This window comes from Solenopsis invicta, chromosome 12, assembly GCF_016802725.1.
Source record: "Solenopsis invicta isolate M01_SB chromosome 12, UNIL_Sinv_3.0, whole genome shotgun sequence".
NCBI lineage: Eukaryota > Metazoa > Arthropoda > Insecta > Hymenoptera > Formicidae > Solenopsis > Solenopsis invicta.
Window position 1 is genome coordinate 7,133,205 of NC_052675.1, and position 13,284 is coordinate 7,146,488.

General features: G+C 29.0%; 2 long non-coding RNA genes across 2 annotated transcripts; one reads left to right on the plus strand and one right to left on the minus strand.

Moving 5' to 3' along the window:
- The first annotated feature begins 423 nt into the window (after nt 1-423).
- On the plus strand, nt 424-2,174 carry LOC120359258. Its single transcript, XR_005576065.1, has 4 exons — nt 424-571; nt 678-844; nt 973-1,163; nt 1,270-2,174. It is a non-coding gene; the product is annotated as an uncharacterized LOC120359258 (long non-coding RNA).
- Nucleotides 2,175-8,609: 6,435 nt separating this feature from the next.
- LOC120359257 lies at nt 8,610-10,158 on the minus strand. Its single transcript, XR_005576064.1, has 4 exons — nt 9,950-10,158; nt 9,677-9,843; nt 9,358-9,548; nt 8,610-9,251 (listed from the first exon to the last, which is right to left on the minus strand). It is a non-coding gene; the product is annotated as an uncharacterized LOC120359257 (long non-coding RNA).
- Nucleotides 10,159-13,284: the final 3,126 nt, after the last annotated feature.

Below are 13,284 nucleotides of genomic sequence, written 5' to 3' on the forward strand. Positions count from 1 at the left end.
ATGTCAAACTATCATATATAAGATATCACAAATAAAATTTGGGCACTTTGGAGGAAATATGAGATAAGTATACTCGACACTAGTTTTCAAATAAGATTTATAAATAAATATTTGCACATTTTCCGTATTTGATCGGTTTTAATCTAATTAAGTTTATAAATTCGTCATTACAACACGATGAGCTCAGATGCTTAGATGTAGTTAAATAAATTGTAACTGTAACAAATATTAAAAATTAACATTTTAAGTATTTGTTACAGTTATAATTATAATTTATTTAACTACATCTAAGCATCTCTGATCATCGTTGTTGTAATGACGAATTTATAAAGCTCATTTAGACCAAAGCCGATCCAACACAGAAGATGTGTTATTTATTAATTAAAACTTATTTCTTTTTTTGCTAACTAAATATATATGTTGTTTCTAGGTGAATGAATTTGGCGTCAACAATGTGCAAGATTTAATATCATATGGATACTTAATATAGTTATTGTTATAGAAGAGACCAAACTCAAATATATTAGAGGCTCGTGTGTCAAATAAAAATAACTGGAGCCATTCGTAAGCAGTAAGTAAATTTTCCAAAATTAAGTAGAAAGATATTATTTGCTTTAACTATTTATGTAATTACGTTTTTACGTTTTACGTTATTTTTATATTTTAAATTTTCCTAGCTGCAGGTCGAATGCATTCTTCGAAGACTTTTATGATATACTGAAACTACTGATTTCCATATTTAATGAACAAGGATTTGAACTATAGATCAGCGGCTTGCCTAATGTAGATATCGAGGATCTTAAAGCAAATATTGAGCAGCAAATACATTGCTACGTCTTTACAGGTACATTTTGATATTTTTTATTATCTTAAGTTTGAAACCCTTATAGAAATATATTACTGTCCAGTATTACATTTCTATAAGGGAAGAATTGAATTATACTATATTTGGTTATTTTTTTTTCCATTCAGATTCAATGGTTCTGGCGTGCATTACGAGGTTTTGATCAAGCGGATCATGCGAAGTTCTTACAATTCGTTCCTGGTACGTCCAAAGTGCCGTTACAAGGTTTTGCCGCGTTGGAAGGCATGAACGGTGTACAAAAGTCCCAAATTCACAGAGAAGATAGGTCAACAGATAGACTTCCATCTGCACATACTTGGTAAGTATATGAAAAAAGAAATTTTTTAATATTTCCTCATATGCGTGTATAAGCTGAAATTAAATTGATACAAAATTACTGGGCTAAAACTATTCTCTAATTGCAGTTTCAGTCAACTGGATCTGCCAGTGTACGGGGCGTATAATGAACTCCATACAAATCTACTCAAGGCGATTCATGAATGCAACGAAGGATTTGGATTTGCATAAGCTTGTTGGAGCGCTATTGTGTAGCAATTTTTCATACATGTGTTGTCCCGCCTGTTCGGAGTAAACGTTACAAGAATTCAATCGATGACATTCTAATGACACGCTTGGTCTTTATTCAAGATCTAATGAAAAATTTGTTTAACTCGATATATACATGTAAGATGCACGGATATGTATAAATATAAATAATTAGTTAGTATTTATAATTATAACTAATTTTTAATTATAATAATGATCATTAAATATTTTAATATTAATCATTCAAAATGTGATGTTAAACAAGTGTAATTTCTTTTTCGTGAAATCTAACGAAATAGAGTTTACAATTGAACAGACGTTGCTTCATGAACACATCAAATGGATCAATTTATTAGTGAAACACCGAACGAGCACCGTTATATTATAGTTACCGAACTCATTGTTAGGGAATTATTTGTTAAGGATCGCAGAATAAAGTAGGTAAATGTTGTATTTCTTATAAAAAAATGAGCAGTTATTCTTTTATTATTTTACAGAGTCCTTAATTGCCAATTTCCGAGTTCCCTGAATAGACAAATATCAATAATGTTGCGTATAATTTGACGATGTTTAGTCTCCCTTTAAAGTTAGCTTAACTTTATGTATAACCAATTATTGTACGATTAATTACCTGAGAGTTTATGTATAGCATGAAAACATATATTTCAAATTTACATAGTCGTATAAATGTAATAATCCATATTAGCAATTAGAGCACTGTGATTTGTGACGTTCACAAGATAGTTTTACATATAACGTTGCATGTAACATTTTTTGTAAGTACGTCAAAATTTTTGCAAGCAATATGCCATTGCATGTCCGGAATATTATCATTGGCTGCAAAGACCCATCCATAAGTTGAAGCAACAAGATGCAAGAAGCAACAATATTGACGAAACCTTTTAACATGTCTTAACATATTTTAAATCAACATTTTCACATTTTACATTTTACATATTTTAAATTGCACATATATTTGTAAGTACAACTTTTGTACATTGAAGAGGATAGAATACTTTTTATCACAGAATGTTGAAAAGCATTCTTTCAAGTGATATTAAAATTGCGCGATTTCCATTTTTTTAATCAAATGTTATGTGGGCCATATAATCCATTTTAATCCATAAAATAGGAAAAAAGTAAAGTAAGTTTTAAATAAGTTTTTGAAAAGTAATATTAGACGTTTTGCAAGTTATTCAATTTATTTAAAACATTTCGATTTCAATTTATTTAAAAAAGGTACCGAATTAATTTTTACACCTAATATTTATTAGTAGTTTTTATATACGATATCAGACAACAATGTAATAATGTATAATATTAATAAATATATTTATGGCTTATAATTAATAATATATTAGTTATGCTACTGAATAGAAGCATATATGTTAAGTAGCAAGAACTATCAGTATTTTAGTAGATACTTGAAATATAAAAGAATTTTAAGATTCTATTACTAATCATTCAAAACAGATGTGAACGCTTTAATAAAAAAGTTTTAATAATTTAATGTAAAAAATTATTTACTACTTCTTTAATATTATAATACATCCATATAAATATTTTCTCATGTACTTGTCTTGACGATTGAAAGCTGTTTTTTCTTATAGAATTGACAATTTGGTCCCGTTGCTCCTCATTAGTACACAACGGACAACCAGGGATTGACTCGGGAAGAACATATCCCTATGTTGCTTCTTTGTAAAGTATTCTGTGTACTGTACTTCTCTGAAATAAAAAATATTTTATTGAAAGAAAAATCATGACTATAAAGACATAAATCTGTAACAAATGGAATTCTGAAAGCTCATATCCTAGCTGTTATTAAAGTTAATATATTTTTTATTTCTTTCTTTTATTCTACAGATAATTACTATTCCTATACAGCACCGAAATTTTTCATAGAGTTTTAAAAATATTTTAACTGAAAATATTAAACATTTCAAAAAAGTTTTTTATAAATAAGTCTGCAACGTTTCAAATATGTCTCTAAGATAACAAAATGTGTGCAATTCTTGCACTTGAAATCTTGCAGAAATATTGCTGAAAGCAACTGAGAAAGGATTGAAATCTTTCTAAAGTAGTCCTCCGAATATACCAAACATTTCTGAAGTATAACATTAAATTAAAAGTTGCTTTAAAGTTAAAGTACTTCAAAAATAACTCTAGTAAAAACCTTTCTCATAATTTTTGTATACATAATTGGAATATTTTTCAGAAATACTCAGAAATATTCAGAAAGTTTACATCTGTTAGAATTTTTCACACATGTGAAGTCAGAAATATTCTGAGATATATTCTATAATTTTTAAAAAATATTTTTTACTTTTGATTTAGATTTTATAACATTTTATCAGAAATTATAAAACAAAAAATTTTACAACTTTTAGGATATTTCATAATTTTTATGTGAAAAATTCTGAGAAAAGCTTAAAACTTTTCGAATATTTCTAAAAAGTGTTCCAATTCGCATAAAAAATTTGATAAAAGTTATCATATAAAAATTCTGAAAAATTGTTTGAAAATTTTTGGAAAAAATTTCATCACGGTATGCTTAAATTTTTTATATTTACAAGATCACAAAGTATAATAAAAATAATATAATATATTTAAAAGGTACAATAAAAATTGTACATAAAATACAATTAGTATTTTTATTAAAACTTTAATTTATTAATTGGAATCTGATTATTATACTGAATAGAAATATATTTTCTGAAATGTTTAATAAAAAGGTCGTGTAATATAAATGTAAAAGTAATATTTTATTAACAATTAAACAAGGAAGGGCAATTGAGATTCAACGCGGTTGTTCATGCGTGTCCATAAAATTATTTACACGCATCATCAATATTGATATGGATTTAACTTACATGCACATTGCACAGTCTTGATATTTCAGTAGCAGAGAGCCCTGCTCTTGAATATGCAATGATTTCGCCTCTTGTCCTCTGCAAAGTCGTGAGTCCAGGCATTTTTGCAAAAACGCAATTGCACATACTATAACACACCCCATACAGCACAGAGAGATTGCAGGAACATTGCAGAATGATTTCATTGAAACATTGTAATATTGCATTTTGATTGCGAAACATTGCTGCAACATTGATGGAAGACTGCAGCAACATTAAGATGTCCGCTTTTTGAAATATTGCATTGAAACATTTTTCCAAAATATTTACATAAATATTATTACATCACATAATTCCAATAAACAAAACAATATTTGTGTAACATTTTAAAAAACATTTTTCGCAAAAAAAATCTCGGGAATATTTTTTCGGAAATTTTCAAGCGGTCAACCATCCAAGTTGCGACTCCGCTGAACGTTGCTTGATCTCCGTAATCGCTGCGAACTGATTCCTCATGATGACCTGTGAACACTTAATGCTGATATGTGTATATAACTGATAGATCAGGTCAATATACGTTATCGAAGAAATGAAATATGTATAATTAAAGCACAATATTTATATAAACAAATATAAAATTACAGTTTTTCTTACTAATTTTGCAAATGCAGAATAGTATCTGGAATAACTTTTCTGTTATTTGTTTAAATAAGATGCAATTAGAAAATATATATCAATATAATACAATAATTAAATTAAATTAATTTTTTAGTTTTTAATAAAAAAATTTTTATTAAAAAAACAATCAAACAATATTGTTTGTTCATTGGGTTGTAGATCGAGGTTTCTTCATATATGGACCTATTTCATCTATTGATATAAATGTTTATGTTTCTTAACAATATGATGCACACAGCACCACGGGACCGCATGCCTTTTTCTAGACGTCATAGAGCCAACATTTGAAGATGTGTAAAGTCGATTTGCAGTCAACTCTGAAAGCCTGATTTGGATGAATCGACTCTTACAGTCGACATACGGACGGTTGTGCTGTTAGGGAATGTAGAGATTCAGCGGAAAATTTAATAACGTAGCCCGACCTTAGTTTGCTAAATGCGGATGAATAATTACGCATAAGTTAAGTTAATATATTATTATACGCGAATATTCTGCTTTGGCTCTTTATTGCCATTACTTTATTAAAAAATTATGATATTGCAACGTTTTCGGAATATTACTGGCATACGAGGTGTGTTCAAAAAGTATCGCGAATTTTGTGTTTTTTCAAAAATTATTTATTTATTCATGAATATCTATTTTGTCCCCTTCAAAGTAATCCCCATGAGATATTATACACTTGTGCCAACGGTTTTTCCAATCTTCGAAGCACTTCAAAAAATCATTTTTTTTTATCTTGTTCAGCTCCTCCTTCGATGCCGTCTTTATCTCGTCAAGCGTAGCGTAACGTCGTCCTTTCATGGGCCTCTTCAGTTTAGGGAACAAGAAAAAGTCACAGGGGGCCAGATCTGGGGAATACGGTGGCTGCGGCATCATTAGTGTGTTGTTTTTGGCCAAAAAGTCGCGCACAAGCAACGATGTGTGAGCAGGGGCGTTATCGTGGTGCAAAAGCCAATTTTTGTTCTTCCACAAATCCGGGCGTTTCTGGCGGATTGCTTCGCGCAAATTGCGCATAACTTGCAGGTAATATTCCTTATTGACCGTTCTACCCTGTGGCAAGAACTCATGATGCACCACGCCCCTGCAATCGAAGAAAACTGTCAGCAAAACTTTCACATTCGACCGAACTTGGCGCGCTTTTTTCGGTCTTGGTTCGTGCGGCAGCTTCCATTGAGATGATTGAGCTTTGGTTTCCACGTCATAACCATAAACCCACGATTCGTCACCAGTTATGACTCTCTGGAGCAAATTTGGGTCGTCGCGGACAGAGTCCAACATCTCATTAGCAACGTTCATGCGATGCTGTTTTTGGTCGCAATTGAGCAATTTTGGTACGAATTTCGCGGCGACCCGTCTCATGCCCAAATCATTGATAAAAATCGAATGGCACGAGCCAATCGATATGTTTAGGTCCTCAGCAACTTCTCTAACGGTGATTCGACGATTGGCCAATACCATTTTCTCCACTTCATTAATTTTTTCGTCTGTTGTTGAAGTGCTCGGGCGTCCGGCACGCTCTTCGTCGTTCACATCTTCTCGGCCTTCTGAGAACATTTTGTACCACCGATAAACGTTGCTTCGGTCCAAGGTAGCTTCTCCGTATGCCACAGTCAACATTCGGAATGCATCCGCGCACTTAATTTCGTTTTTCACACAAAATTTGATACAGGTTCTTTGATCCATTTTTTTGAATAGGTAAAAATCGAAGACGATCCAAAACACGTGCAAGCAAAGCAGCTGTCAACAATTAAGTGAACATTCAAAATGGCCGAGCTTGTCGGCATAAGTGAGAGACATGAGTACCAACATAACGCCACAAAAAGATCGAAATTCGAATATACGTAACCCGCGAAAATTCAAAATTCGCGATACTTTTTGAACACACCTCGTATGCAATGAGATGTTGTAGGCATATTATTAATTTATGTTTCTGCATTGTCTCCGTAATATTGCATTGCAATCTGCAACATTGCAACATTGCTGCAATGTTGCTGCAATTTTTTGTGCTGTACGGGACATTACCATAATAATAACAGAAGGCAAGGTCTTCTAGCTTCACGCGATCGCTTTTTGTTTTGCCAGTATTGTAGCCGAATGCAAATTCTTGATTTTTTGAATCCATTTTCGTTTGCAAAATATTAAATAAAGACAACAAACGTTACCAGTAAACGGAATTGGATTAAAAATTTGTAATTTTTTAATTTTAATTTAAAATTTATTTTTATTAAATTTGAAATATTTTAACTCAATGAATCTATATGTATAATATTTTTTTTATGTATATCAGTTGAAAGTTTATATTGTAATATTAAATTTTATTCCAAGAATTATTAGATGTTTTTTCAATTTAAAATATATTTGTGTTTTAAATTTTATATTTACTGTAAGTTAAATTGTGTATTGCTTATAAGTTATAATTATTAAATTGAAAAAGATATTAATGTTAATTTGGTAATTTTTCGAATATCTTGGCGACTTCAAATATCTACACAATACATTTTATATTATCAAATATGTGATTTCTTCAATGTGACAATATCTAGAATAAAGCACTGTTAAAGCTATAAACTTTGACATAAAAATCGTTGGTGTTACAATGTGTGATATCTTCTTCTCTTTTTTATGTTACTTAGTGCTTACTGCGCAATTATTTATATGGATGTATTATAATATTAAAGAAGTAGTAAATAATTTTTTACATTAAATTATTAAAACTTTTTTATTAAAGCGTTCACATCTGTTTTGAATGATTAGTAATAGAATCTTAAAATTCTTTTATATTTCAAGTATCTACTAAAATACTGATAGTTCTTGCTACTTAACATATATGCTTCTATTCAGTAGCATAACTAATATATTATTAATTATAAGCCATAAATATATTTATTAATATTATACATTATTACATTGTTGTCTGATATCGTATATAAAAACTACTAATAAATATTAGGTGTAAAAATTAATTCGGTACCTTTTTTAAATAAATTGAAATCGAAATGTTTTAAATAAATTGAATAACTTGCAAAACGTCTAATATTACTTTTCAAAAACTTATTTAAAACTTACTTTACTTTTTTCCTATTTTATGGATTAAAATGGATTATATGGCCCACATAACATTTGATTAAAAAAATGGAAATCGCGCAATTTTAATATCACTTGAAAGAATGCTTTTCAACATTCTGTGATAAAAAGTATTCTATCCTCTTCAATGTACAAAAGTTGTACTTACAAATATATGTGCAATTTAAAATATGTAAAATGTAAAATGTGAAAATGTTGATTTAAAATATGTTAAGACATGTTAAAAGGTTTCGTCAATATTGTTGCTTCTTGCATCTTGTTGCTTCAACTTATGGATGGGTCTTTGCAGCCAATGATAATATTCCGGACATGCAATGGCATATTGCTTGCAAAAATTTTGACGTACTTACAAAAAATGTTACATGCAACGTTATATGTAAAACTATCTTGTGAACGTCACAAATCACAGTGCTCTAATTGCTAATATGGATTATTACATTTATACGACTATGTAAATTTGAAATATATGTTTTCATGCTATACATAAACTCTCAGGTAATTAATCGTACAATAATTGGTTATACATAAAGTTAAGCTAACTTTAAAGGGAGACTAAACATCGTCAAATTATACGCAACATTATTGATATTTGTCTATTCAGGGAACTCGGAAATTGGCAATTAAGGACTCTGTAAAATAATAAAAGAATAACTGCTCATTTTTTTATAAGAAATACAACATTTACCTACTTTATTCTGCGATCCTTAACAAATAATTCCCTAACAATGAGTTCGGTAACTATAATATAACGGTGCTCGTTCGGTGTTTCACTAATAAATTGATCCATTTGATGTGTTCATGAAGCAACGTCTGTTCAATTGTAAACTCTATTTCGTTAGATTTCACGAAAAAGAAATTACACTTGTTTAACATCACATTTTGAATGATTAATATTAAAATATTTAATGATCATTATTATAATTAAAAATTAGTTATAATTATAAATACTAACTAATTATTTATATTTATACATATCCGTGCATCTTACATGTATATATCGAGTTAAACAAATTTTTCATTAGATCTTGAATAAAGACCAAGCGTGTCATTAGAATGTCATCGATTGAATTCTTGTAACGTTTACTCCGAACAGGCGGGACAACACATGTATGAAAAATTGCTACACAATAGCGCTCCAACAAGCTTATGCAAATCCAAATCCTTCGTTGCATTCATGAATCGCCTTGAGTAGATTTGTATGGAGTTCATTATACGCCCCGTACACTGGCAGATCCAGTTGACTGAAACTGCAATTAGAGAATAGTTTTAGCCCAGTAATTTTGTATCAATTTAATTTCAGCTTATACACGCATATGAGGAAATATTAAAAAATTTCTTTTTTCATATACTTACCAAGTATGTGCAGATGGAAGTCTATCTGTTGACCTATCTTCTCTGTGAATTTGGGACTTTTGTACACCGTTCATGCCTTCCAACGCGGCAAAACCTTGTAACGGCACTTTGGACGTACCAGGAACGAATTGTAAGAACTTCGCATGATCCGCTTGATCAAAACCTCGTAATGCACGCCAGAACCATTGAATCTGAATGGAAAAAAAAATAACCAAATATAGTATAATTCAATTCTTCCCTTATAGAAATGTAATACTGGACAGTAATATATTTCTATAAGGGTTTCAAACTTAAGATAATAAAAAATATCAAAATGTACCTGTAAAGACGTAGCAATGTATTTGCTGCTCAATATTTGCTTTAAGATCCTCGATATCTACATTAGGCAAGCCGCTGATCTATAGTTCAAATCCTTGTTCATTAAATATGGAAATCAGTAGTTTCAGTATATCATAAAAGTCTTCGAAGAATGCATTCGACCTGCAGCTAGGAAAATTTAAAATATAAAAATAACGTAAAACGTAAAAACGTAATTACATAAATAGTTAAAGCAAATAATATCTTTCTACTTAATTTTGGAAAATTTACTTACTGCTTACGAATGGCTCCAGTTATTTTTATTTGACACACGAGCCTCTAATATATTTGAGTTTGGTCTCTTCTATAACAATAACTATATTAAGTATCCATATGATATTAAATCTTGCACATTGTTGACGCCAAATTCATTCACCTAGAAACAACATATATATTTAGTTAGCAAAAAAAGAAATAAGTTTTAATTAATAAATAACACATCTTCTGTGTTGGATCGGCTTTGGTCTAAATGAGCTTTATAAATTCGTCATTACAACAACGATGATCAGAGATGCTTAGATGTAGTTAAATAAATTATAATTATAACTGTAACAAATACTTAAAATGTTAATTTTTAATATTTGTTACAGTTACAATTTATTTAACTACATCTAAGCATCTGAGCTCATCGTGTTGTAATGACGAATTTATAAACTTAATTAGATTAAAACCGATCAAATACGGAAAATGTGCAAATATTTATTTATAAATCTTATTTGAAAACTAGTGTCGAGTATACTTATCTCATATTTCCTCCAAAGTGCCCAAATTTTATTTGTGATATCTTATATATGATAGTTTGACATTTCGCGCCAACCTCCTTAGTAGCAGTCGTTTTCATCTCGCATTAAAGTTGCGCGTTGAGTTACTTAGAAACTATTTTGTACAAAGGAGTCTCAAGAAAAAAATATTTGCATGTGATTATATGAGTTTCGAAAAGAAATAAAAATAGTAGATGCAGTAGAAAACATAAAGAATTTATCAGATTTATTACAAATGATTTTTATAGTACTTTTATTTCTTCCCAAAACTTATACATTATAATCACATATGTGTTCTTTCTTTAGACAATTTTTACTGAAGCAAAATGACATGTAAATAATTATAATAGAATCTATTTTTTTATTACAGACAGTTTTTCACCTTTTTAACATATAATTTTAATAGTAATTTTTCACAATATTTCTAAATATTGACATATATACTGTATATAGTAAGAGCAACATTAAAAAGAAATTAAAACTTTTGCACTTTGCAATAATTAAAGAGCTATGAGAGTCACTCAATGTCTTTTTACAAATATTTTTTAATGCATTTAAATTAAAAAAACAAACTACAGACGTTTTGACATTAAACCATCTTCAGCATTGTAAATAAATTATAAATTTTATCAATTGTGTAACAATTTTCAATAATGAAATGATCTTAGTTGCTAAGGGTTAATTTATAAGTACATCTATAATTAATATTTCTATAAGTTATCTTATCTATGTAATATTATACTGTGTGTAGTTTGACAAAGTCTCTAAATGAGAATATAATTACTAGGCAGGTGTATGGAAAATCTCTCAATGGTACATCATGTCGCGTATGGGCTCAAATCTTTGAGTGTAATGATAGTTTCATTATGCATTACAAAATTTTTAATACCTGTTTTAATGTTAAGATTAAAGTGAAAATTAAAACAAAAGAGTTACCAATGCCTCATTTAGAGATCAAAGATATGGACATCTGTTTTTCTTTTAGGACCATACAATCAATAATACCGATCAATACTATTGAATCAATAATACTGATATGCATCAATATTTTTACAATTTTACATAATTAGTATTATTGACAATATTAATATCTAATGTACATTATTATAGCAATCTTATAAAATTAATAATACTGTTCCAACAAATACTGACTATTTAGTACTAACAGTATTATTGAATGTGTAAAATTCCTATTATATAATCATTTAATTTTATAAAAATTATATCTCTACGTCCTATTTATGAGGAAAAATGTTACTGTCCGAATCCATAAATCTAACGGGCTGAATCATTATCAGTGTCAATAAAATTACACTCAAATATACCGTGATCTTTATCCATTTTCAAATGTTGACTTCGATGAAATATCAAAGCATTATCAAAAGATATTGATCGCCCAACCAGTGTCAGCATTTGTCATTAAAATCTTACAAAGTAAATATCATGTTATATTATCGATTCGCAATTTGTGTTTATAAATATGGATTTAAATAAAATTAAACTAAGTTTATAAGCAATGTTATAGCCAATATGTTGGCTTCAAAATATTTATGGACGCTATACAGTTGTCACTCGCATTAATGAGGTCCTTTTTCGGTGTAGATAAGGTGGAAAGATGAGCACGCCATCCGTAGATAGTCTCGCATCACGGATAACTCACAGATCGTGCATGTACACATTATCTACACTGAAAAAAGACGTCATATACATAACATTAATACTTACTATCTTAAAAATAAATCACATATGAAAATATTAATGAACACAATGAATCTTTATATTTTTAAGAAACAACTTATTTTATTTTAGTAATTAATAATTTAATTACTAAAATAAAATAAGTTTTTTCTTAAAAATATAAAAGTATTTATTTCATTTTAGTAATTAAATTATTATTAATAGTAAGATTGTAACAATTTCCACCATTATCACATATATACCTTTTGCTTTGTAACATACCTGTTAAAGTTTCACTATTTAACCGATTTCTTACTTTTGTTTTGTTCAGATTTATAATACTAAATATTCTTTCCACGCAAGCACTGCTGTGTGGTGAGCATAATAAATCAAATACAAATTGCGTTATTAAAGGAAATGCAGAAGTATTATCTCCCTTTTTAATTTTAGCTACTTCTGTCCAAAACTCTAAAAGTTCTTTGTTTTTATTTAAATTACTATTACGAAGGAGTCTATATTCTCTGTCTAATTCATTTAAGTCGACATTTGACAATATTTTTTCAAAATACATTGCCGCAGGTCCTATTGAAATAATTGAATCCATTTTTTCTGGATTTAGGAAAATTAAGTGTTTTAAAGCTTGTATATGTGATGATTTAAATGGAAATCTTAAATATATTTGATGGGCACTTTCAATATAGAAATCCAAGCATCTTAATTTGAAATTGTGTTTTTCTTCAATAGTAATTTTTATATCTGATCTTTCTAACTGTCCACTTATTTTTGGTCCTAAGTACAAATCTTCAATTGAAACAAAGTTGTGTGGATTTCTATATTGAATTTCATTTAAATCTTTGGAAAGTAATACTTCTTTTTTTATGTAAAATTCGAGAATTGTTTTGTACGCTGAAGATACATTATTATACAATAAATGAATTTTAGGTGTTTCTGCTTGAAATTCCACATTTATATTAGTGAACATTAGCAATATAAATTCTAGAAATTCTAAATAAAGCTTATTTAAAGGGTCTTGAAGTTTTTTATAAATATTTTCGAATGCTTGTACTTTATCATTGAGATATTGAGACTGAAAGTAAAGTTTTAATGCATCATATTGTTCCAAGATTCTTTT